The sequence below is a fragment of the Harpia harpyja genome, chromosome 1 (assembly GCF_026419915.1).
Source record: "Harpia harpyja isolate bHarHar1 chromosome 1, bHarHar1 primary haplotype, whole genome shotgun sequence".
Lineage (NCBI taxonomy): Eukaryota > Metazoa > Chordata > Aves > Accipitriformes > Accipitridae > Harpia > Harpia harpyja.
In genome coordinates this window covers 58410889-58437820 of record NC_068940.1, presented here as the reverse complement: position 1 = coordinate 58437820, position 26932 = coordinate 58410889, and positions in this window count along the sequence as shown.

The following is a 26932-nucleotide window of genomic DNA, read 5'->3' as shown; positions in this document are numbered from 1 at the left end:
TCAGGCAGGGACTGAAGGCCCCAGGCTGAGCTGAGACATGTCCCCTGGGCCCTTGGCAGGAGATGGGGAGGGTGGGGGTCCCAGAGGAGGCCGGGCCCAGCCATTGAGGCCTATGAGCACCCCCAGGACCCTGACAGAAGCAGACTTGCACGGCTCATACGCCCTCCTTTAGACAGTGGTGGTTGGCCACCTTGGAGACAGAGTTTTGGGCCAGAGGAGCCTTCTCTCTGGTGGAGTACTGTTGTTCTCAGGCTCGTGTGTTTTAGCATGTTTTTGCACAGGAAACAGGTCAGACACTTCTAAAAATGAATCCAAGGAGCAAAAATAAAATCCAGGGGTAATGAACAGGTATTGCTCACCTCCAAAAGGTTTGCAACCCTTTAGTTGAGGAGCATGTCCTGCTTCAGACTGAGGGCTTGATCTTTGAGACTTACTAGTGTCAGAAATGTGGGGTTTCACCATCCTGTGGAAACCCAGCTAAACTGGATGAACACAGAAGACTTTAAAAAACTGCACTTCACACTTGCTTCTTGCAAATTTGTGCAGATGGTCCATTTATCTTGAGACAATCCACAGCTCTCACCCCCATCAGAACACGTGACAGAGGCCATGCCTAGGATGGGTCATGACTGCCTATTCAGTGCCTTCTGCTAGTGCAGGGCTGGGAAGAAATGTCATCAGAGATTTCCTCAGCATGTACTGGTAGGGAAAGGAGGAGGTAGGAAGGACAATATACTAGACTAGACTATTTCAGCTGGAAGGAACCTACAATAACCATCTAGTCCAACTGCCTGACCACTTCAGGACTGACCAAAAGTTAAAGCATGATATTAAGGGCACTGTCCAAATAAATGCCTCTTCAACACTGACAGGCATGGGGCATCAACCACCTCTCCAGGAAGCCTGTTCGAGGGTTTGACCGCCCTCTCAATAAAGAAATGTTTCCTCATGACAAGTCCAAATCTCCCCTGACGGACGCATCTTTGAGCCATTCCCACACATCCTGGCACTGGGTACCAGGGAGAAGAGATCAGCACCTCCCTCTCCACGTCCCCTCCTCAGGAAGCTGTCAAGAGCAGTGAGGTCGCCCTCAGCCTCCTTCTCTCCAAACTAGACAAACCCCATGTCCTCAGCTACTCCTTAGAGGACATGCCTTCCAGCCCCTTCCCAGCTTTGTTGCCCTCCTCTGGATGCCCTTAAGTACCTTAACATCCTTTTAAAATTGTGTAGCTTAATCCCCCCCCAGTACAGCTATTAGTACAGCTAAGTTAATTATTTCAGGATGTGCTACTTCAGCATTCATTTGCCTTGCACGGCCCTTTGCAAAGAGGAAAGCATGGTCTTAAAATGCACTGGCTACCAGTTTGTTTTCAAGCATAAATCAAAGCATAGGTTTTAGCTCATAAATCCCATGTTGTTTGAAATCCTTGCTACTTAAAGACTGTCTTTCTCCTCAAAGCCCTCTGGACGGAGGGCACTCCTGGCAAGGGAATTCATCTCTAGCCTTGCTCTGCCTGCTCATCTCTCAGATCCACGTTTGGACACATGCAAGGGCCTGTCCTGTCATACTGAACTTGCATCACAACGTGGAGATTCTGTAACTGAGCAGACATAGTCTGGCAGCTTTCTGCACTCACTGCACCAGTTTTGCAAAGTAATTACCATATGTGTGCTAGAAGACTCTTTTTCATAGGTTTTTTTATTAATTAAAGAAAAAAAGAAGTTCCTTTGTATCTGAATGACATCATCAGTAATTTCACCACACCGACATTCTCAGGTGGTTTCAAGTGGGCATATAAAAAAAGCAAAATCTTCAGTCCTTCTTGGCAGCTACCTTGCCAGTGTGTAGGGCCTCTTAAAGAGAGGCAGTTGCCTTTTAGCATCGGATGGCCACCTGGCCAGCCACCTCCTCTATCTGTATCAGCATTACCAGCAACAACCTTCCTCTTCACTAAAGGCCTACAGAATTCATTTTAAAAGTCATCAGCAACCTTTGTTCACACTCTGGGAGAGTAAAGCATGTCCCCACAGACAGCAGTGCCACAAACTGCATTGCACTGACCCACCAGCGTTTCGTCCCTTGCAGCTTTTTCAGCATCTGGGCTGATTTGGCACTTTGTCCCATGAAACTTCCAAAATAGAAGCTCATTTAATGCCAGCTGTGGATAATTTCTTCCCTAGGAGGCAGACATCCATTCTGAAAGTGACTGGACTGACACCACCAGCTTCATGTTCAGAGCCCACCCACACAGGTCGACCGTTGCTCAGCTGGCCGGCAGAGTTCTGGATCTGCTGATGGTGACTGTGTGGAGCCTGGACTCCTGCAGGCTGCCCATGGGTGAAAGCCCCCTTAACACAACTCTCAGGCTCCACCCTTCATGCTTTGCTGTCATCAAATGTAGGAAACAGCAAAGTTCATGGTCAGGTCTTTTGAATTTAGTTTGCAGAAAATCATCATTCAAGGTATGTAGGTTTCCTTGTCCACATCATCTTCTGGATTTCATGGCAACCATAAGGCAGAAAAAGATCTATCTCATGGTATAGTTCTACACCCCCATCCTCCCTCCCAGCTGAAGCTCTGACAGAAGAAATATCCCCTACATCAATAAACCCTGTGTGAAGAACTGCAGGGTAGAAATAGGTAACACAATGTCAGGTGGAGCGCCATGAGTTTCTGCTATGGTTTGGAAACATCAGAGTAGGCAAATGTTCCTGGACGCATGAGTAGATCACAAGGTGACTATGAGCCACGAAATGTGATGCAGGCAAATGCATCCTTATGTGTCAGGCAAGGAAGGCAAGCATTGTCCAAAGCCCTGGTGACAACTCACTCGTACCACTATGGACATTTCTCATTCCTTGGGTTCAAGAAAGACAAATTCTGTCTGGAATGAAGGCAAACAAAGACAAAGCAGTTGATTAGGGGCATGGAGAGCCTACAGAAGATGACGATGACTGGAAGGAGCAAGAGAAAGGTTGAGAGGGCTACCATTACTTTCAAGGAAGATATCAAGGATGAAGGCCAAACGAGGAAAAGAGCTATTGAAGTGTAAGGAAAAATATGGTAAAGAACACAAAACAATTCAGGACTTCTTTCCAAGAAGAAGACCTCAACATAAACAGTGCAGTAGCAAATGTCCCTTGATGTATTGGTAAGGAACAGTGAGGAAATCATGCATGCTCTCTACATCTCTGCAAAGTTCATGCAGAGAGGACCAAACCCCTTGCTTTTGCCTCTGGCATCACCACAACCAAATGAATGTCTATGCTATAAATACCTTTATTTACATAGTCTGAATATACATATGAATTTTGGCACCAATATATAAAATGACAAGAATAGTACCTTCCTTACTCTTTCAGTACTCAAAATACCAAATCCTAAAGGAAAAAGATATTTACTAGGCTTTAAGCTAAGATCTGAACATCTTCCCACAAAGTGAGGTAGGCAAATAACTCTCAGAAAGGCTAAAGTCACAAATGAGCTGTGGAAGTTTTACCCCAGGGCTGAAGTGCATTATGGTGGGTTGACCTTGGCTGGCTGCCAGGTGCCCATCAAGCCACTCTATCACTCCCCCTCCCCAACAGAACAAGGGGAGAAAATACAATGAAAGGCTTGTGGGTTGAGATAAGGACAGGGAGATCACTCAGCAATTACCATCATGGGTAAACCAGACTTGACTTGGGGAAATTAATTTAATTTATTGCCAGTCAAATCAGAGTAGGATAATGCGAAATAAGAATATACCTAAAAACACCTTCCCCCTACCCCTCCCTTCTTCCCAGGCTCAACCTCACTCTCGACTTCTCTATCTCCTCCCCTCGTACAGCACAGGGGGACAAGGAATGGGGGTTGCAGTCAGTTCATCGCATGTTGTCTCTGCCACTCCTTCCTCCTCATGCTCTTCCCCTGCTCCAGCATGGGGTCCCTCCCACAGGAGACAGTGCGTCATGATATTCTCCACTGTGGGTCCTTCCCATGGGCTGCAGTTCTTTGAAGAACTGCTCCAGCATGGGTCTTTTCCATGGGCTGCAGTCCTTCAGGAACAGACTAGCGTGGGTCCCTTGCAGGGCTACAGGTTCTGCTAGAAAACCTGCTTGAGCATGGGCTCCTTTCCATGGGCTGCAGTCCTTCAGGAACAGACAAGCGTGAGTCCCTTGCAGGTCTACATGTTCTGCTAGAAAACCTGCTCTGGCATAGGCTCCTCTCCATGGGGCTGCAGTTCCTGCCAGAAGCCTGCTCCGGCACAGGGTCACAACTTCCTTCAGGGTGCATCCACCTGCTCCGGCGTGGGGTCCTCTACAGGCTGCAGGGTGGATATCTACTCCACCATGGACCTCCATGGGCTGCAGGGGAACAGCCTGCCTCACCATGGTCTTCATGACAGGCTGCAGGGGAATCTCTGCTTTGCCACCTGGAGCACCTCTTCTCCCTCCTTCTTCACTGACCTTGGTGTCTGCATAGTTGTTTCTCTCACGTATTCTTGCTCCTCTCCTCCAGCTGCTGTTGTGCGGCATTTTTTTATCCTTTCTTAAATACGTTGTCATACAGAGCCACTAGCAACGTTGCTGATGGGCTCAGCTTTGGCTAGTGGCAGGTCTGTCTTGGAGCTGGCTGGAACTAGCTCTGTCCAACATGGGGGCAACTTCTGGCATCTTCTCACAGAAGCCACCCCTGCAGTCGTCCCTGTTACCAAAACCTTGCCATGGAAACCCAATACATCAAGCTTCCACAAAGTGCCATGTAGATAAGGCAATGCTACTGCCAGCTGCACAGCAGGCTTGACCAGCAACTTTTCAAGCCCTGCTGCAGCACACTGGTGAGTGACCAGTGCTCAACTGTGAGGACCATGATAGCTCATGAGGTCCTAGGAGCTCTTCCTCCACAGCTCCCAAAATAGCCTTTGCTAATCCTCACACGAGTGTTCACTGTTTCACCAATTCATTCAAAAAAACCAAACAAACTGCAGCTCTTTGTAGCAACAGAGGTCCTCTCCATCTGCTTGTAACTGCTTTACTCAACAGAACTTTACACCCAAATATAGCAAATGATAAAGGAGACCCACATTATTCCTGCCAAAACTTTCATATCCCTTCACCTTGCATGTGGCTGGAAGAGCTTCAATCTCTGTACAAATTTGTCCACCTGTGAACAGCTCCTCTAGAACCCTAAATCAACAAACTATTGCTGTATGAATGCTGAGTTCAGTGGTGTTAGATGCTCTCAGTCCAAGGGTTTTTAGCTGCTTTATTAAAACACTGGCTTTTGTTATTTGGGTTGGGTTTTTTAAATGCCCACAGACCCCCAAGGACTGCATTCCAACACATTAAAATGTATTGCATTATTGCAATATTTGTAGTAGCACTTATTAAAACTGTGTTCAGGGAGTTGGGATCATAAATCCTCCTGGTCTGTATCCATACCTGAGCTGGAGTATGTTTATGTTTGATAGATGGGGTGTAAAATGAGTGCACATTCTCACGTGTGAAGTGTGAATAGTTTCTCCACTTATTTATTGCAGTTGATGCTATGTGGGGCCTGGGAGAGATCCTGTGTTCCAGACAGAAATGACAGAAGGGGAAATGACAGTGAAAAAAAAGTGCATTGTCAGAGCGCCTGAATAAACATCAATTAAATCTTCCAATTTATTTCCTTGGACTTTGAATCAAGTAAACAGTTCTAAAAACCATTCTTGATCTCCATGCATTCAATTACTGTAGCTGCTAGACTATTTTGGCACCAAAAACTTCCCAGTGCTGGACCCCATTCTGAAGGGCTGAAAAGATGCATAAAATAGTGCTCAGTTAAACCCAACCCACATGCCCAGAAAACAGAAACAGGGAGATGTGGAAAAGATTAGGCTTGAACAAATGTGCAAAATATACTATGCTCTCTGTGCTAGAAATTTTCACTCTGAAGCTACTGTTCTTATTACAGCTGGAGAACAGTACAAGTGATGGCTAGAGGGAGCTTTTAACCTCAAACTATTGCCCCTTCTGTAAGGCTGGGCGTTCATTCTTACACAAGGGCCTCTTCAAGGACCGTGCTTGGTTAAGCTCTCTGAAGTTAAGTAAACCGGCATCTTTCATAAACATTAAAATCCTTCACTGTCTTATAAAGCAAAGGAAGACAAACAAGGCAGTGACATGAGATGATGATAATCAGGAAGGCAGTTGAGGGAGATCTCACTATCTGCAACTTGCTTGTAAATGTGTTGTTCAATCTTACCAAAATCAAGCGCGTTGCATTTTGGCTGAAGTAAGCAAGCACAGAGAAATGAGTAGGATGAAACAGGACTCTTCATCGAAGCAAATCACAATAAGAGAGTGTCTTACCTCCTTCAAAATAGGATAGGGAAAACACACCACAATTTAAGAATGTTCCCTGCCTTTCAGAAACGAAGGTGCAGTAAGCAAGAACCAGCCATTTTAGAGTTACAGCTCTTCTGTCAAATTTCAAGGGACAGACTTTAAATGGTGCTGCCACAAGGGCATGTGGCTGGAAAGGTACATGAAAAATAGAAGGGAGCTGATGCCTTGGGAGCAGATGATGACACAGGAACGTAGTGTAGGCAAGAGAGGATGGCTTCCAGGTTGTGCCTACACGTTTTCATTTAACCTGAAAATCACTAGGGCTCTATACATTTCTCTCTTATTTCCTCCTCTAAGCTCCCTCTGAGTAAACAGTATATTTACAACCATCCTATAGCCTTTATTTAATACTAGACAATGATAGCACTACCAAAAAATGTGGACTTGAAGAACACGTAAGTATCCCCACATGCAAGCCTTTGGGTATAAGGTATGGGAGAGGCCATGCATCTAGTTGCGCAATACTCTTCTCTTACACATGCTTATACTCAGCCTGTTAGCAATTATAAGAACCAGTGATAGAGAGGAATATTATTTGCAGTAGTGTCACAGGGACTTGGAGATCCCAGCCGAGGTACTAGGAGCAGTTGCAATGCAGGATGTTGTATACATTACCTAAGGCATGACAGGCACAATGGGTGAGGAAGGCAAATGCATAGAGCAGCAGCGAAAACTGTAAAGTGATTTTATAGAGTCATGCAACAGGGTCAGCAGCAAGAACTGGAAATAAAAAGTGACCTGGGGTCCCTTTCACTGCTCTGTCTGCACGTCTCTGCTGATGTGCCCTTAGAAGGTGGAGTGACAGGGCAAACTATGTCTGTGTTAAACTGGCAAATCTGCCTCATGTTCTACTGAACACATGTCCAAACATAACAGAAACATAAACGTATTAAATTATGTGCCAGCAAACAAATCTGCCCCAAAAAGCTGCTTGACACTCCGGTGAAGGACTACGACTGAGAACCTATTGAGGCAGCAGCCTGTAGCTATCAACTTTGAATGATTACGCTTCTGAATCCTGTAGAGAAATGGTTTTCCACAGAGGAAATGCCAGTAGAACTAGGGAGGAGGCCAACACTTGTGAAAGCAGTGCTTGGCAGAGATCACTTCAGCATGTGTTGTTGCTTTCAGTATTCCCAAGCCAGTGGGACAAGCGGGAGGAGACAGAGGAGCAAGGTGGCCCCATCTGGCTTCATAAACTTCAGACTCACCCAAGAGGAAGATGGGACTAGAAGCTTTCTGGAGCCATGAGAGTTCCAGAGGTCTGTAGTGCTTCAATACACTAAGAGTATAATGGCTGTGGTTAAGAGTTTATTTGGCTATGGCAGCACTCCTGCAATAAGTATCTTTCTCATTTAGCATGGCACCATTAGGCAAGGAGTTCTGTACACCCTCAACCTCAGATGGCCCCTGAGGGTGGTGGCTGGGGTGTTCAGGACCTGTGAGACTCTGGTCCAAAGTGCACAGAAAAAGCCCAGAGAAGCTCTTTTGCCCAAGCCAGATATCTGTGCAGAGTCGGAGCTATAAATAGTGTCTCTCTGCAGTCCCACGAGGTCTAGAAAGCCACCTGATCTCCCATATGATCAACTTTTAACAGGTTGGTGCTATCTGCTCAGGGAAGCTATGCTAGCCCATTACAAGTTTGTAACTGCAAAATGTCACCTAGAAAATGGAAAGACAACTTGCTCATTGCTGCAGCAACTGATTTGCTACTACAGTGTGTAAGTGGTGTCTCTCTGCCCAGCTTCAGCCACCATTGTCAATTGATTCTGGGCTGAAGGTGCATAATTTCCTCCCCTTCCTTGAAGCTGGAGAGCAACAAGGGCTGACTTTTAAGAAACTCTGCCTCACTGGTGTCTAGTAACAGCAAGGAAAGCAAAACAAGCCCAAATTTATTTGAATCCCATGGATGGAAATCCGCCAGGTATGCACACACGGCTTGGGTTTGCAGAGGGGGAAGGGAGAATGTATACACAGGTGAAGATAAAAAAACCTGGAATTTAAGTGATTACATAGAATGTGAAGTCAGTGTTAATTGAACTTTTGATTCAGACCCCGAATTTTAGTGTTGTGATAGTACTCTCTGATCAGAGATAAGAGTAGTGAAAGTGAAGGCAAGCACAGATGGTTTGGGTTAGGGTCAGATTAAACTTTTTTCCTCCAAAATAGCTTCTCACACATTACATTTAGACCTGAAGTTCCATATTTTTCCTCATGCTTTCATTTGCTGTGTTTACTTAGACCTGGCTATTTCCTCTTGTTGGTAATTTCCTGAAGCAAGACATAGTATACCAGTGGCTACTTCAAGTAATCTCAAGTTTCATCTATTTCAACAACCATAAAATGTCCAAGTTTCCTTATCTTCCAGAGCCATCTTGCTTTCCTGCATTTGTCACCTCACCATCAACCCAAAATTTAGCAAACCCCCACTTAAATATGTGAAAGGCTCCCAGCTCTTCCCCTTTTCACCCGCATAGGGCCTGTAAGCGTGTTTACTGCATCTTGTATCTTCCTGTTACTCATTCTGTAATACTAAAATCTGATTTCTTCGTGTCCATTCACCTATCCAGACCTTCAGCAATTTCTCTCCTGACAGCCACAACTTCCTCCTCTCTCGCCTGGGTGATGTCCATGTAAAACAGAATTGAAAACATTACCTTCTTTGCCTGTTACCCTGAATACAATCACTATCTTCAGATACCTTCACTGACTGCCCCTTTTTTCACAGCATCGGGTTCAGCCTTTCAGTCTTGATCTTCAAAGTGATTCATAGCTCTCCCAGTTACCTGCGCTAGGTTGCTATCTAGTTGTAACCCCTTCCACCCTCAGTCACAGACCTTAAAGTATTGCATTTTCACGTATAGGAAGTGTGCGTGCGTGTTTCCCTCCAATCCTAGATATACACCGCTTACACTGCTAGTCCTGGTCACATATTTTTGAACAGATGTTCCCACAGTTTTAAACTGAAAGGATGAAAATATGTCTCAAGATCCCTTCTTATTTATTATATTTAAATGATTTTTGCAATTCCTACCTTAAACACAGATCATATTTTTTTCTAAAATACGCCAAAGAGAAGCTTACCCTTTTTCTGACATGAGAAAATCTCCTGGGGAAGGTGCACAGCAAAAAGCCTTAGCATGTTAGAATCTGACATAGCTCCTAGGGCCAGCCTGCACATACAAGCAACTGCTTCTGTACCTAGCTGTTGTTCAGCTGTGAGATCTGGTAAAACTAAGAACTGCATGACTTGCCAGGGGAGGCTCACATTTGCTTTAAAGAGCATCTTCCACATAGCGGTCCATTCTTGTAAGAGCAGCTAGTTAGGGCAGTGGTTGATGAACCTCAACATACAGCAACATACAACAACAACAAGAAGCATCTGCTTCCTCCTGCTGCTTCTCTGTTACCCAAGCCTCAGGATAACTCCTGAAATAAACTGCTTTTAAGATTTTCTGCTGCATATGAACCTCATGTTACCTTACTTAAGGTCAGATTCAGCTTTCCACTGTGTTAAGATGTGTCAATTAATCGGCATTTCTCCATTGCTTGCCTCTCCCGTTCAACTACTTTTCTCCTCCCTCCTTCACCCACTTCTTTTTCTTAATGAATCCCTCATGTACTTTGGTCTGCTCAGAGTGAGCCTTCCTTCCCACTGTCAAGTCAGAGAACAGATGCAGGCTTCACCACACCAGGGAAAAAGGTATTATTATATAATACTACTTAGCCTTTTTAAGAGTGTTTAATGTTCAAACTGCCCAGGCATGAACTGGTTCATATGACACAGAGCAGGAAGTGATTTATAAATGGAGAAGCAGAGGTAACAGGAGTTGTGCAAGGTCTCACAGAGAGATCGTGGCAGGGTCTCCTGACTTCTAACTCCAGACTTTTAACTCTTTGCTCATTTTCCAGAATGTGCTGTGTTTCATTGTACGTATTTCATGTGTTTCATTTTACACCCCAAATTACTAACTGATCTAGGTTCGAACCCACCGTATCTTCACTCAGCATGCAAAAAGTATTGTATTGTGCAAGTGTGCACTGTACATCTCATGGATAAAGGAGAAGTTGACTCCTTGCCTCCAGGGCAGACCTCGCAATGACCCTAAAGCCCAAGCTGGAATTGGTACTGCCACAGTGTTTGTTCCACCAGAGCTGAAGTGCACATCTACACTGCGCAAAAAGTGCTACACTCAAAACGTTCAAGCCACCTCCAGATGAGCTGGTCCACCAACACAGCATAACACACAGCCACGCAGAGACACTAACAGGGTCCCTACGTCAGGGATAGGCACCTTAACATGGAGCCAGGGTTTCGCTACCTGGCTTCGGACCGCAAAGCCAGTACTTCTGTCCTTAGTTCTGGCAAGTCCATACAGGTGGGGATACCTGCAGTGTTCAACATGACTTTTGGAGCCTGAGGTGTAGTGCTGTGTCAATTTACCCTCCAAATCCAGAATCTGGCCTTCTACAGACAGAGCAGTATTGCAACATCTCATGAAACATTGATTCCTCATAATTTTTTTTTTCTTTTTAATACTTCCTACTAATTTATATGTATAAGCATATAAGCACACATTAAAAATAAACCCACTTCGAAAAAATAATTTCCTAGACTTACAAGCAGATACAGGTGGAATCTTCCAAAGCCTACATACACACACACACACACACACACACACACACATATTAAAAAAAAAAAATACAGACTATGTCAAAAACAGCTGCCTACCCACTGCCTCTAATCAGACCTGAATCACAGTGTAAACACAGACATGCATATCCCCTTTGCATGTAATATGTCTGATTAAATATTTTGTTAGCTAACATGTTTTGCTGGGTTGGTAGAAGGATTTTCAGAGCATTAATTTCTGTTTCTAAAGGTCTGCTGGATTTAGATGTATCCTACATTATTCTGTTTTGTTAGATTTTCCAAAGGGGCTCTGAAAACTTATCAAAGTAACTCTGGAGAAAGCGGCTAAAAATATAATTCTGTAGTCTGCAGGAATAAATACTGGAAGTCACAGAATGCATTTACATTTAGGCAGAAAAATTAACTCTTGGGAAAATACTGGCATCAGCATGCTCCCTCACACACTGGCCTGTGCTTTTTATACATTTGTTGGTTTCACTAGCCATTTAAAGGAAATTACAGTACCCCCCATTTATAATTGCAAGTAGAAATAATAACAATTACAGTAATAATGGACTATTGCTACCAGGCAGACATCAGGCCAGTTTCACTCTTACCTCCCAGGGCTCCCAATCTCCTTTTGTCCTCTCCTTGCAGCTCAAAGGAAAGAGGGAGCCCTGCCCAATTTCAGCATGGAGGTGCTATCCTCCACTGACTTCTCTTGCTCGTGGTTTGAACGCCAATAAGTAAGAGCAGAAAGCTACCCCCAGTGAAAACTAAAAAGTCAGTAATATAAGAGCAAGATAAGCGCAGTGACTTGACACATATCCCGAGGCAGTGAATTTGAATCCATTCCTTGATCTGAAGTGCCAGACAACTTTCAGGTTTTTGATATGCGTACGCTGCAGCAGCTTTTATTGAAACAAAGAACAGAAGGAGAACAAAGGAACAGAAGGAGGAAAGAGAGAGCATATCATCCCAGTTGTGGCATATGCAGTCAGAAGATTTAACTTGGGTCCAACAAGGCTTAATGCTAAAAGTGCAATGATAACCCTGCCTTGGACTGTTCGCAGCACGGACTTTGTCTATGGACAACCGTGCCTCTCCATCACGATGTTTTAGGAGACTTTTTATATGTATTAGAAGAGAAGGCACGTCTCAACAGAGGGGTCACCTGGGACAGAAGGGACCACTGATGAATTTAGGAAAAGCATTTTAAACCTGACTGATTTTGCATATGCAAATCTCTCTGCCCACTACCGCTGAAAATCCCCAGCTCTGGCTCCTCTGCACCTTCCTACCCTTTCCCTGCTCAAGTGTTCACAGCACCAAAGTCATTGGTAAGCATGTTGGTGACAGCTCTGCTGAAGCCATGGAAAGTGGCATGAAATCAGCTTGTTACCATTACAGCATCCCTGACCAAGTGTTGACTGTCTTCTACCCTCGTTACCTGAGGGTAACGAACAACTGAGTCCTAATCTGCCTAACACACTCATTCCTGTTTGATGAGGTATTTGCCTGTGTCCTCCCAGACTTCTGTTTTCTGCACTGAACCTTGCCTGCTTTTAATCACTTTTCTAGTTCTTACTCTCAAACCTGTCATTCTAGTTGTTCATCGTTTACTATTTTTTCTGCTGTATGTCCTTTTAAAAGAATTGTGCTACTCCAAAATGAATAAATATTTTTTGCAGCCAAGGACTGTGGAAGATTGCAGTACAAGGGATATTCCCATTTATACAACTTAAGGTATGGACTTATGGTTCTTTGGGGAATTCTAATTAGTTTAATCGAGTCTTGTGTGGATGACTCAAATCTACCACATTATTTTGTGTGTAAAGATACTCACTTTTTTCCATTCCAGATGCATAATCTACTCATTTTCTGCAGACGAAATGTCTAGATTTTTTCTATAGTTATAAACCACTTAACATCTTCCTTTTACTGAATCTTATTTTATTAATTCTAGCATATCTGGCCTCTAACTTTAAAAAAATTATACAATGCTTTAATTTCATTTGACAAAACTGAGGTGGACTGACTTTTTTGAAAAGAGAAACAGTTGTGAGGTTTTTTGTAGTTATTCAAGGAAAATCTTCACCCCATTCTTTGACTTGTTGAACTGCTATGAATGCTTTTCTAATCTAGAATTATGTATGCAATGGGCAGAGAATGGGTGGATCATCACATTCAGTCTCCTGAAATCACAAGCAACCATGTAACTGCCCACAAGGATACAGAACTCTCCTTTTATACGCACTGTAATTCACACAGGTGCCCCCAACACCTACAGGGCAAAACAACTCACATGCTGGCTCCCTGCAGAGCACAAGATCTGTCGAGTGAAAGTGCCTGGACAAACACAGGAAACATACTAGTCCCATACTAGTCCAGAAGGCCAAAACATCTCAGCAGCTTGTTACTGTGTGACTTGGCCATACAGCTGCCAAGCTGACCATCTCCGCCCAATGGGGTGGGTCATACAGCCAAAAACCTGAGAGATTTCCCAGCATCACCAGGAGTGACCTGCCCTTTCCTACCACAACCTTTGGCCATTCCTCAGAGGAATGCGAAGAGGCTTCACAAGTTATGCTTTAAGGAGACAAACGTATCTTTTTGGCTCTTGGTAAGACCAGCCAAGGCAACTCTTACAATATCAATACGATTTGACAACTTAACAAGCAGGAAGTGCCCAAGTTTCATTTCAGCATCCTTTGAGGGATAGCAACACATTAAAAAAAAAAAAAAAAAAAATCCAGGATCACTCCATCTCTGTTAAATAATTCTTATCATGAGTTTACCAAGACTGGTGGAAAGACAACTTTGCTTCCTTGCCCCAATAGCTGCATCAAGAGGCTGTTTGAGGACTTCACTCTTCCAATGCTTAAAAATCTCCACAGTTCCATCCTGAAACAGGAACTACTGAGACTTGTTTGAACTTGTACCATTTAGTTTAATAATTTTGTTTATTATAGCTCTTGTTTTGCTTGAATGTCTTGGTATTTGTACCATTTCCTGAGAGCACAAAATCCATCATACCTTACCAAGCAAGCTGTGCTGCAGCCAGTACCAAGGGCTGTTCCATGTCTGCCTCATGAACAGTATCAGCAAATCAGAGCACTTCTTTAGCTATTGAGGGCTGAGGATGTGTGTTTTGACCTCTTCTCTTGATTTCACAGAGACATTCATGGGTACAGATTCCTCATTGTCTGCCTGGTAATACTCTGGCCTTTGATGCCAGAAGCATGCAGCAACACTAGCAGGTAACACCAGCCCTTCACATAAATGAAAGGCCTTTGTAGTTGTACAGCAAAAGTCACAAATTATTCCTGTTGCAGACCACTGATTTTACAGCTCCCAAAGCTACTATGCACAGAGAACACCCTGAAAAAACAATCTGGGAGGTGTTTCATGGGGATTTGATGATGACCCCTCTGATGTCCCAGATGTAGCTCATTGCCACGAAGCCCAGGGGCCAGGTGGATAATAAAAAAATTGTTTTCACAATGTTGTACACTAAAATCAAAAACAATAACCAAACCTCATTTTGGAGAGGCTATAGCCCATATGCTACACAGTACACACTCATCGCTGCCTGAGAGCAGTTAGATGAAAGAACTAGCAAGGGAAGAACTTATTTTATTGTTGCTTAGCTTGATGCCCTTATTGTTGCCCCATCTCTGAAGCATGCCATGGTAGCCACGCACAAAGACAAGCTCTACTAGCAGGTTGACCACAGATGCATTAATAAACTGAAGAAAAACAGCACATTCTGTTCTCACAAAATAACATCAACTAACTTTTTTTTTTTTTTTTTTTTTGCAGTCCCCATTTTTAAAACCAGCTGCCACTCGGGAAATCAAATTCAATACCTATGATGTGATTTTTGAAAGTGCAGCTTTTCAGCAAAAGGAAGCTGAAGTATATCCAGTATTTCTGAAAAATCAGACTATTTGAGTGTCTGTCTGACACGGACATAAGCCTAACTTCACACACCTGTTGTGAAAGCCTTGGGCTTCAATTAATGGCAGGCAAAGGATGCATAATTAATATAACAAGGAACCAGGAAATGAATATGTTAAAGTTCCTACTGCAGTTTTAACTTTGTCACAACACACAGGTCTTTTGTTGGCTTTCTCCATAAAGGTGAATTTCCTGTTTTTCCTGGTTAAATGTATATACCAGAAATTACTCATTAAATGTCAGGAAATGCAATTCAACTGAGTTAACCATGTTGCTGGAAAAGTCTGGATGGAGCAAATTATTTGGTGTCACTTATTAAATAAGATATTACCTCCCTTCTGTATTTATGAATTGTTCATGAACAGACTTGTATTTTTACTAGGGATTTTTCCCCTTGTTCAAAAGCAGCAAGTAAATGACATAAGTGATCATATTCACCGAGAAGGTGACATCATTCAGAAGATATTCTTGACTCCAGCTTCAGATCCTTATTACTTTCTACCCAGTCCCTGTACAGAGGTCCAACACAGGGCTCTTGCATCAGTTAAGTACTGCTTACACCTTCAAAATACAGAATTTAAATGCGCAATACTCAATTTTACCTCTGTGAGACTGGACACAGAATTCACAAGCTCCTGAATATATTCATTTTAGAGCAAGTGTAAACCTTAGCAATGGCTACCAAGCATGTCAAGTATGAATGTTCAGATGACTATAATATTCACATGCATTTTTGCAAACAGACAAAAAAGCCCAGTAATTTCCTCCAAGTGAAATTTTCTAGGAAGCAGATTTAAAAACAAAACCCAAGATCCACTGTTTAATTCACAACCCTGTGTTGCTAGTAAGAACCTCCTGTTTGTATTTCCTTATCTTTGAATTATTTGGGCCATCTTATCTTTGAGCTAAGCAGGGCTGTTTGCATATCCCAAACCTAGTGCATTAAATCTCCCAACATCCTTCTGGAAGTTGAGCAGTTGCACATTGCTATTTATCTGAGGTACTGAAGGGGTTTCATTATGCAAGGTCACATAGTAAAACTAACTGAAGGTGAGGTGCACAGAATGTTATTTAAAAAAACTAGAAGGAGTTTTTTTAATAAAGAACAATTGTACAACCAGTGAGTAATAAACTCGGGCAAAATTTGGTTTATGGGAGATATATTACTAAATATCCCACAAATACAATTTCCGCATATGGGAATATATGCAGAGATGGAAAAAAACCAAAACCCAGCTTCCAGAAATGCGTATGTCGTCAGAGATACTATGCTATACGAACTGTTTATTGGAACTGTGTCCCATGTCAATACTGAGGAAAATAAAGAATGGAAAATAACTTTGGAATTGAATAGAGACCCCGTCACAGTTAAATTTGATACTTGGAGCCCAAGCCAACATACTGCCAGGACAAAAAAAAAGTATACAAGAAAATCAGGAATAAATCCAAGATGGAAAAAGTAAAAGTTAAATTAGCATCATACGGTGGAGAGAAGTATCAATAATTAGGCAAATGCATAATAACCCTATGAAGTCAATTACTTTTATGACAGTGGGACTGGAAACACAGGCAGTTTTAGGGCTGAACATTTGCAAAGAATTAAGGCTGGTTAGAACATACAATGGGTGCTGTGTATGATCTAAACAGACAATAAGAAACCAGAAGAATTCAAAGATATTTTTGATACAGCAGGATACAATAAGAAGAAATATTATATTTTTTTCAACCTGAGGTAACCCTTTCCTCCCCAGCCACTGTTGTACCTAAACAGTTTCCGTTCAGCCTCTGCATGTACTAGCATACACAAAAATTGAAGAGAAAGTCTAAGTATGCCCCATGAAAGCAGCCAAAATAAAGCAAACACTATTGTTTTTTGAGTCCTACATTTTCCTGATTTTTCTTCCAAACTAACTTTATTCCACTTTCTGGTTATGCCTACCTTTGAGCTACCCAGACCACAGACCCTATCTTTGCATGTTTGTAAAATGCCTCATAACAGGTCTCACTGGTGAAATGTTACTCTCCCTCTTTTTGATCTGAGCAGATGCCTGCTCTTATTTCTGCTGTTTGAGGCCCTAGGTGAAGACAGGTCTCCAGCAGCAGCGAAATGCAATGCACTGAATCACTGATACCACCCAGGAGTCAGGGCTGTACCCATGCCCCCATGTTCTGTTGGACCAGGGCTATGTTGGGCCATATTTCTAACACACCCCAAGGCTTCCTGCAGTGCCTCGACTGGGAAAGCTTCTTCTCTTGCAAACAAAGCAAACAGTTTGCTCTTACAGAGAGCCCTGAAAAGCACTTTGAAAAAAATATTAAATAAAATTTCATTTCACAGAAGGCTGGACAGGCAAAGAGAAGTGACAGGACTGAGACCATTCAGCAGCCCTGTGACAGAGCTGGCACCAGAGCGCAGCCATCCTGGATTCTGGCATGGCACTGAGTTCACTAAGCAGCAGTAGCAACTGGGTACTATTCTAAAGAAAGTGACTGCTTCTGTAATAATGCCACTTGAGTTCACACGAACACGTACATATTTGGTAGATGCTGTAGCCACCACCACAACTCCGAAAGCAGACAAGTATTGTTGTTGTCTCTCCCTGTTTCTCATGCTATTTTGATTAAGCTCATGCAAGTATTTTCTTACTACTAATAAAATAGCCTACTCACCAGAATTTAGAATGTTTTTTTTATTAGAATAAATATTTTAGATACTCACATAACTATAGCACATTCCATTTGAAGGATCCTGGAGTGCTTTTGTAATTATTTACAAGAGCTGCTCCAAGGCCAGTGAAACTCACAAGTATCTTTACATTAACTTCATGAAAGTCTGGCTTAAACCATATTTATTTATCCTCATGTTTTAGGTATAGCAGTTTCCAAATTTTACAGGTACAAAACCAGAGGCATACACAGGTTAAGGCCAGATCCATGGATGAAAGTAAGCACCCACGCTGAGTTTACATACCCAGAGACAGTAGATTGAGTCTCCAAGCCCATGTGTAGACCACAGATTTCCCAAGTCTGTAGATGATGGTATTTCTGCCAGCAGAGTTTTCTTAGGTGCCTGCCACCTTTGCACACATCTGGGGCTAGCTCCAGTGGTGGGCCTCCCAGCCCCATCAGCACCCTTCTCCTAGGCTTTGCTCTGCTGATTTCCCATGTAAAGCTTCATCCCACAGGTGCAATCAGAGCAAACATATAGCACTCCTAAGAGTTAAAGCACAGCCAAAGGCAGCACCTGCCTTTTATACACCAGCCTATCAGTCAGAATAGGAAAGTAGGATTAGAGCGCATGACCCAAATCCAATGCCTTCCTCAGCGATTTCACTATGATAGATCAGTCACCCATCTCCCCAGAGGCATATCATACCCTCTAAACTACAGTCACACTCACTTTTCTTCCTTATTTTCCCCTTCTCCACCTCCTTCCCTGTGGATCTGAACCCTGACCTGCCCAGCTGGATATCTGCCAGGAGGGCTGGAAAGTGCCCTTCCTGGAACAGCTGATTAGCCAGGCAGCTAGGGCATTTCCTGGAAAGTGGGAGATGTTCATGGTGGGAGGTTTTTGGTAAGACACCCAACCACTAATGGTCTATATGAAGGGGTGAGAGTGTGGGACCAGCTGAAGCTGCTGCTCTATTTAAAACAAACACTTAAAAAAAAGGGGGGGATTTTGCCTCCTTTTTGGGAAGGAGCAGTACAGATGTTGAACTCCAGAAAAGGCTGCAGAGCTGTAAAACCCACTCTGACATAGGTCCTTCCATGTCAGCCTGTGCTTGATGCACAGAAAGGGAGAAAGTTTAAGACACCTCACTTCCCTTTGGCATCTGCTGCCCAGGATGCTGGTATGAGAATTAGATCCCACAGCTCCAGACTCTCTCCCAGCCTCCAAAAAGGTCAGAAACAAGGTGTCAAGCAAATAAATACTGGGGTGTAAATCCTAAAAACCACCAGCAGCTGTCTGAAAAAATCACTGAGCCCAGAGCATCATCCCTGATTTCCTAACTTTTAGCCCTACATCCTAATCAATAGACAATCAGTCCTCTAAAAACAGTTAGTGTGTATTCAATACTGATTTGTCACCAAGTAATAGCATTACAAAGGAAATACAGGACTTATTTGTAAGGTTTCATTTTATTGCCACCTAAATTCCTGTCTGAATGCAATATACTGGAAACACCTCCTGACAAGATGAAAATTTTGCCTCCAAAGTGACACCCAACTCAAGGAAACCACTTAGGGGAAATTAAAATCTCGTTCAACAAAGTGATCCGACTTCCTTGCTATTTGATATGCAGTTCATTTTTAGAAAAGTATACAAATATCTCAGCTTTTGACAGCTGAATTTCTTAAGTCAGTAAGAAATTAGGTTCACTCAAGCACAGAATAATTCCATCAGTAGCAGGAACAGATACCCCACCCCATCTCGTATTTAGTTTTATTTAGTGCATTTGGTACAAAGGACAGACAAGCTTTAAAATGCTAAATTTAAAAAAAAATAAATAAACAAACAACAAACCAAAACTATTTTGATGAATTAGCAGCCTGCAGTGCATTTCTAGTCAGGTCCTCTGTTAACATAGGTTTTTAAATTTTTTTTAAGAGAGAGGTAAGACCAAATTCCTTGAGCGGGAAGGCCTGGTTTGAGTGATTTTATTCAACTTAAATGCTGCTTTTGCAAGGTCACACATCCCCATGCTTATCTTTTCTACCCACAAATATAACTAGTTCTACACCTCTAAAATGAACCTTCCTCCAAGGTTCAGTTCAGGAGTCTCATGATGCTCACAATTTAAGAAGTTACTTGTAGCCTTGATACAACTGTGTGATCACCTGGTTAGCTCCACAAAATCAGTATTTCAGGGCCACTTAAACGAGGGGATCCTAACATGTCCTGATACGTATCAAGAGTAACTCCATCAACCTCAGTGAAGAAATATTTCTGTAAAAGCCAAGTATGTAATGGAAGAGTTATACATAAAAGCTTTTCTACAGATAGATAAATATGCCTGAAAAATTAACTTTTTGGAGATTACACTTGGAGTGCTACACATATTCATACACTTGAATAATTATGAATGTAACTACTGCATGTATTACGAATAACAACACAGAGCTTACAGTGATCAACGACAAATCCCAAATTATTTATCTGGTCTCGTTTTGATCTATTCATAGACAAAACCAGAGGGAAGTTCTCCGTTACAAGTTCTGTTGCAGACAATGATTGTTCTGGTCAATTAAACAAAGTCATTGCATGGTTTCTGAAAATGGCAAGTAAAGACAGCACAGGAATGGAAGTGAGGAGGGTAAGCCAGAGGAGTCAATTACTATTTTAAACCACTTGACTCATCAGAGGAGAAGTGTAAATTCATAATATAGGGCTGAACTTTGTTGTCATCTCCTGTACATTGACTAGAACCACAGAAAAGAATTGCTACAGACTTTGCAGAATTTTTTTCCACAGTGTCTGGAAAGGAACTTTTTTTTCTGGAATACTGTCATGCTTTTTTCCTGCCCCTCTTCTGTTCTTAGGACAAGTGACTGCATTAAAAAGAAAAATTTTAAAATTACTTGTTTGATTAAAAAAAAATGAAAAAATCTGGGAGAGAAATTATAGAAACAATTGTGGGGAGCATTTTTAATTTTTTTTTTTTTTTTTAAGAAAGGCTACTACTGACAAAAAAAGTGTTTCAGTTAACTTTCGTTAGTTTGGGGCCTCAATCCCTGAATAACTGTCAGTCCACTAAAGGTGTCTGTTCCTACATCCAGGCGAATTGGAGTTGCCTGGTATTAGTCTGGGGGGACCTAGGAGTCAGGATTTTTGGTTCGTATGCCCTGACTACCCACTTACTTGCATTGGGCAGAACTCAATCTTTCTGTACCATCATCTATTCCCAATAAGGAAGTGGAAGCTTAATCAGGCACTAGAAAGTTATTTTAGTATCCCAAGTAGATACTGTCATAGAAGGAAAACGTAACTTTCCATTGAGAGAACGCAAGATAACTCGTGCCAGCTTGTTTCACTCCTCTCCAAGAGGCAGCTGTAGTCCCACTAACTGGCTGTCAGAGTAGAGGGCTTTGATTTTGGAAAGGGCACCAGCAGGACAGCTGCAGTCTGCACAGAAATCCAAAGGATGGTAACTTGGACCTAGTTGGTGGTCATGTTTTCTTTGATTCTGGGAGATTTCATCTGCTGCCATCTCACACAGCCCCATGCAAAGACAAAGGCTTTTCATCATCTGAACGTTGGTCCCTCCAGGAAGACATTAAATTAGCTGACACAAAAAGGGACAGCTTGGAACTGAGGCTGTTTCTGTACTTTTCAAGACTGTTGAATATGTGAATTGAAGTGCATGAACAGCAGTTAAGTTGGTGGCTGGGTTCCCTGCAACCCTACCTGGCCACATGCAGACTGGTTCCTGTGCAGCACTCCTCCATTGGTGCTCAGCTGGCACTAGAGCCAGGACCACCACCCAGCAGGAGCCATAGCTGGGCTCCCCTTGCCCCCAGGACTCTCTGCAGGGATAACAAGGGAAAACTCCTCTAAGCACTGTGAAGCGTGTTCACCAGCAAGCCAGAAGCACAGGTTTTGCTCCCAACTTCCACCTTAACGCTGAAGGAGAGAAGAACAAAGACCCCCATCTGCATCTCTCTCTTTGGGACTGGGAAGAGAACAAGAAAAGCAGTTCGATGTCTTTCCCCCCCTATTCTCCAAGCACAAGGAAAGATGGTCCGATGTCCCTTGAGGAGTCTCCAGCAGTTTCCCTTTCCCTCCAGAAAAGGGAGCAGAAGGAGCAGAGTGGTGTGAAAAAGCAGCTGTGGGTGACAGAGAGAAGGTAGCAAGGGTAAGCCCTGTTCCTGTGGGACTCCCCAAGCTCTCAGTGTAGGACAACTCAGAGAGCTCTCTGGACCTAACCTATTTTTCCCCTGCAAACAACAAAAGTAATGACACAAATGACAGTACCCACTTCTCACAGGTTTTGAATCAAAATAAACCAAACTCCAGAGTTGCTTTTCAGCTGCCTTTGCATCCTCTGTTCTCCCAGTGCCAAACTCTCATAAAGACTTAGTTTCCATTCTCTGCTGCAGAATGAACCATTCAAGGTAATTAGCTATTCTTTTTCCTTTCCTCCCCAAAACATGGAAACTCACGTAACAGGGAAGGGCAGGGGCAACTCTGTGAATTTTGCTGCTGGTCACTTAGTTAAATTTGCTGATTGAGTTGCGGCTGTGTTTTCTTCCTGATGATGTTTGCGATTGTGCGCATAAAGGCAACAGAACCCCATAACACCTAAGCCCAGGGCCCTGGCCTTTACCATTTGCCACCAAAATATGGGGGTTCTGGGTCTCTTTCAGAACTGGCACATTCACACCTCATCAAACCTCCAGTTCTAAAACAAAGGCCTGATAAAATAGAGCTATTTTTGAAAAGGTTAGGTAACTTTTTTGTACTTTCCCTTCCTCAGTGGTACCTTATATCTCTGCAACATCAAACAAACCCCCAGATAAAACAATAAAGGCAACTGCAAAGAAGACACTGAATGGCTTAACAAACTGAGGAATGGCCAGATGAAATCACTCCTGAACAGGAAAAAATACATGGACATCATTCAACATTCTTGGGCTACCCAATACTAGTGATTCCCAAAGACTGCTCCCACTCACTCAGAAGCTCTTCCATCCTACAGATGAGAAATCCAGTTACCTGACAAAAAGGGATCCCTTCTAGTACTTGGTCAAGCATAGAAAGTGTTTGTGGTCTCACGCACCTCCTTCCAAACCATCTGCCTCTCCCCTACCCTGTCTCCCGAGCTGCAAATCTGGGTATCTTCCCAGTTCTTGGGTAACTTGGATGTGTTCTAATTTATCTAAAGGAATTATGGAGAGCTTGAGGATGTTCGTTGTTAACTGAAGAGATGGAAATGCTACGCAAGTTATCTTTTCCAAGTTTTAGTCACTCATCTGCATGAAGCAAAGTCTAGAATATATGTTCTTTCCCTCTCTGCCCTTCAGTTTTTATTACCTTTATTCTTGTGGTAGCATTTCACTGTTTCTTTAGGAGTTTTGTGGTCCAAATAAGACTCAAAGTTTCAGTGTAAAGAACTGAAAACAAACCTCCAAACTCACAACTCTAAAAGCCACTCTTCTTTCCTGTAGGACAAACCCCACTGTCTCTTATAAGCCACTTCAAATCTCTCCCCCTTATTTGCAAATTTCTTTTGTTTTGCCTGTCATCCATATGTTTCTGTTATCCATTGTTACTCAGTGCAGCAGAGAAAAAATATGAAGATGCTACTATTAATTTACACTGATTAAGTAATCCATATATCTATAAAATGAGTAAACTACTATTTCAGCCTGTGTTCCTAGTCACTCAGAGTAGTTGGTCAATGCAAATGATCTGCTTTGCCCTGTCTCCCTTCTCTGGTCACTAGGAAAGCTGAGTGTTACCCCCAGTGGAGGTGGCTCTTGGTCAAAAGCCAAACGATTGAATTGGTCATTTCCTGTTTCTAATTTTATGCTGCAGGCACTTTCTGCTTGGAATTTTATAAAACTCTTGAAGAAGCTCTTGGACCATGTCAAATATGAAAACATAATGTTAGATTTGGAGGATAACAGAATAACCCTAAGAAAGGTTAGGTTTAGTAGCCTCCCATGACTGTTGGTGGCACACTCACTGTGTATCAGGGATGCTATGGGGCAGCATACAGCAGATCTCTCCTGCTTTCAGAAGAACAAAATGATCTTGTCTGTCCAATGGTGTTCTGCTCTTTAATGTGATTTATATTTAAAATGCTATTGCCCAGGGAAGAGAAGATACTGTGTAACACCCAACACAATAAATTTCACAAGAAAAAGGCCAACATGACGACATGAGGAGTTACTCCCTCCATGCTGTTAGCAAAGGCAGAATTGTACGTTGCTTTCTGTGGCTAAGCAGGGTACTTAATAGACTGGTTTTTTTCCCCATAAAAAACACTTGGTCCTGTAGCAGAACTCCATTTTCCACAGCACACCATTCTTCTATCTGGTTGAACTGGTGCCACTCGTGATAGAAGGAGCCATTTAGAAGGGGAGTGCCACTTACAGAGAGGAAAGGGCATAGGATGCTGCAGTCAGTGGACTTTGTGCCACCTATTACAGAAAGGCTCTCCTCACCCTTTCTGCTACTGCCCACAGGGAAGAGAGAGGGAAATACTTCTAATACTCTAAATCTTCAAGTTCATCTGAGTCACCTTCAAGAATATATGTATAAGGGTGAGGTGGTTTTTTTTCTCAAAATGAAATTGGAGACTCCAACACAGTTTCTGAGCTAGGGCTTAGGGAAAATCCCTAGATCCCACTCAGCTTGATAAAACTGCAAGAGCTGGCATGTCTCACAGACCAAGCAGAGAGGTACGGCATGGTGGATGTCCTTATTAATTATTTTTACAAGTCCACTAGACCAGGAACTCATAAAGGGACCCATTTTTACACACTGTGCATATGTCTCACTCTAGAAGCTATGCAACTCCAGAACGAACTTTGTTGTGACTACCGAACACTCAAGTTACATATTTCGGCATGGGAGCTTGCACAAAAAAGCCTGAAATTCTAGCAAATCTGTTCCACTAGACCTCTTCTGGTTTGCTGCATCAGGCTGCCAAGCATGCGGGCTCAGAACTTCAGCTAGAGGGAAGAGAAGGGACACCATATGTCATCACTGGAAATATCATGCTATTCTTACCGTTCAGCCTCTTGGGAGCTAGTACTTTTAAAGCAGCATTTTCAAAAAGAATTGCAAACACATTTGCAGATAGAAGCCCAGTGACAGCTGATCAAACTGGTTAATTAGGCATCCACATAAGTGTAGTTGTGGATGTAGTAACTGCACCCCATGCTCAATCCCACTTGAAACAGGGCTAAATATGGGAAGCAGAATGGATCAGAAAGCCCATTGAAGCATTACTGCTTTTGCTAAAAGAAAATGTGAATTCTGCCAAATGCACTTTCCATGAGAAAGTTTTGATTTTCTCAGAAGTTTTTGATTTCCCGTCACAAAAAGTAAAATTTTTAGCTCCAGGATGTGCTAACACAAATCACAAAAAGCAGTCGTAACAAAAATCATAGTGTCTCTTTTCAGCCTCATTTTCCAGTCATCTTCTTAGTCCTATTGTCTCATGGGAGCAGTAATTCAAGTGCTGTGAGCCCCCCTTCTCCTTCCACTTTGGTTCTTGGAGCACATTTTCCACAGTGCATCACAGTATTCCTTTTATTCGGACTCCCGCAGCTCATGATGGAAAGAGTCATCTGAATGGGGAGCGCCAGCCCTGGAGGAGAGCAGATCACGAGAACCGCAGCTTCCATGAGTCACTGTGGTAGATGCATGGGACACTGCAGATCAGGCCAGCAACTTTCCACATTTCCCATTTAAAAATTACTTTTTGTCCCTGATCAAGAAAAGAACTGCGGAACGGTTTTTTGGGATACAAATTAACAATCTTAACCGTCTCTAATCATATTAAAAAATAGGCTTATTGCATGGCCTGTTTCCTGGCCTCTTTGAAGCCTCTGATTCCTCAGCCTGACTCCATCAGCCCTGTACCACATGTATCTGTGACAAAATTACTGCTTTCTTTGTTTTATGATACACTAGCAGTGTAGCATCTGGCAATGTGGTTTGGGTTTTTTGTTTTGTTTTGACTGGAAAGAAACCTCCCAAATACTCCAGTCAAATCCAAAAAGACATTAAATCAGCACTTTTTTTACTTATGCATATAGGATGAGGGAGGATTTCCTGACTCATCAAGTGAGGACACAGGCATCTGTATGCTAGCACACAGGTGGTTGTCACATGGTGACACCACGGTAAGAGGGAACAGGCACCCTTCCCGTCATCACATAGCCCCGCCATGCACACTGGCTAGCTGGCAGGGAAAAGGTCTTGGGCAAAGCCATCCAAGATGAGACCCATCGACAGTTTGGGGCAGTTTGGTAGGAGATAGGGCTCCAGGCCTTCTGTCACACACAGTGCTTTTTCCTGCACTTAGAAGAAAGCTCGTGGACTTCCCATGCGGGCAGGATATGTCCCCTCCTCCTTTTTATCATTCCTTGTTGGGAATGCTCTGTCAGTGAAATGCGCATTTCAACAGTGAGTCTCTCATAGCTCTCCTTATCTTTAATTTCCTTCCACTATAGTCTATTTTATGGTGCCTTTCCTTTGCTGGCATTACTTTTTTTTTTTCCCCTTCCCATTTCAGCTGCAATGGCCAGATCAGGGTCAAAACTTCTCACAAGTTTAAGGGAGAGTCTAGAGGCAGAAAATGTCAAGCAGGTCAAAGCAGAGATGCAGGTCAGGGCAATAAACGTGTTTGCCTGTCATGTTTAGTTTAGCTAGACCCCTTTTCAGCCCTGTGCTCTGTGACAAAATCACTTTCTTTTCTTAATTATCCATTTTAATTTTGCCCTACTAGCAAAAGGCTTAATCCAAAATCCAACAGATCAGTCTTTCCTTCAGATTTGGCATAAACAGCAGGAGCAGTAGCAATCAACCATTTCATCATCAATTTTCTTCTTCGAAAGTGCCTGTTGGGGAGGAAGGAAAAGCCACATCCCTGGCTAAAAACGTCTTCTTGCAGGCCAGGGCAGGAACTATCTTCCTCTCCTGCCTGGGTGCTGCCTTGCTCCCTGGGTGGCCACCAGTTGTGGAGAGGCCACACAGTGAATTTTCTATTTCTAGATGGTTCCCCTCATGCCCTCCAGCAGACATGCAGCAGCGAGGAGGGTGAAGGGGCAGGAGGAAGAGGAAGGGCAGGACTGCCCAGGCCAGAGTGAGCCTGGGCTGTGTTACAGGGATGGTGGCATTACAGCTTGGCAGCAGGGAAACAGACCAGTGAAACATTTGGGGGGGAAAGAGGCTGAAAAATCAGACCAACTTTCTCCTCAGTTTGACTACTGCCTGAGACATCCCTTGCCAAT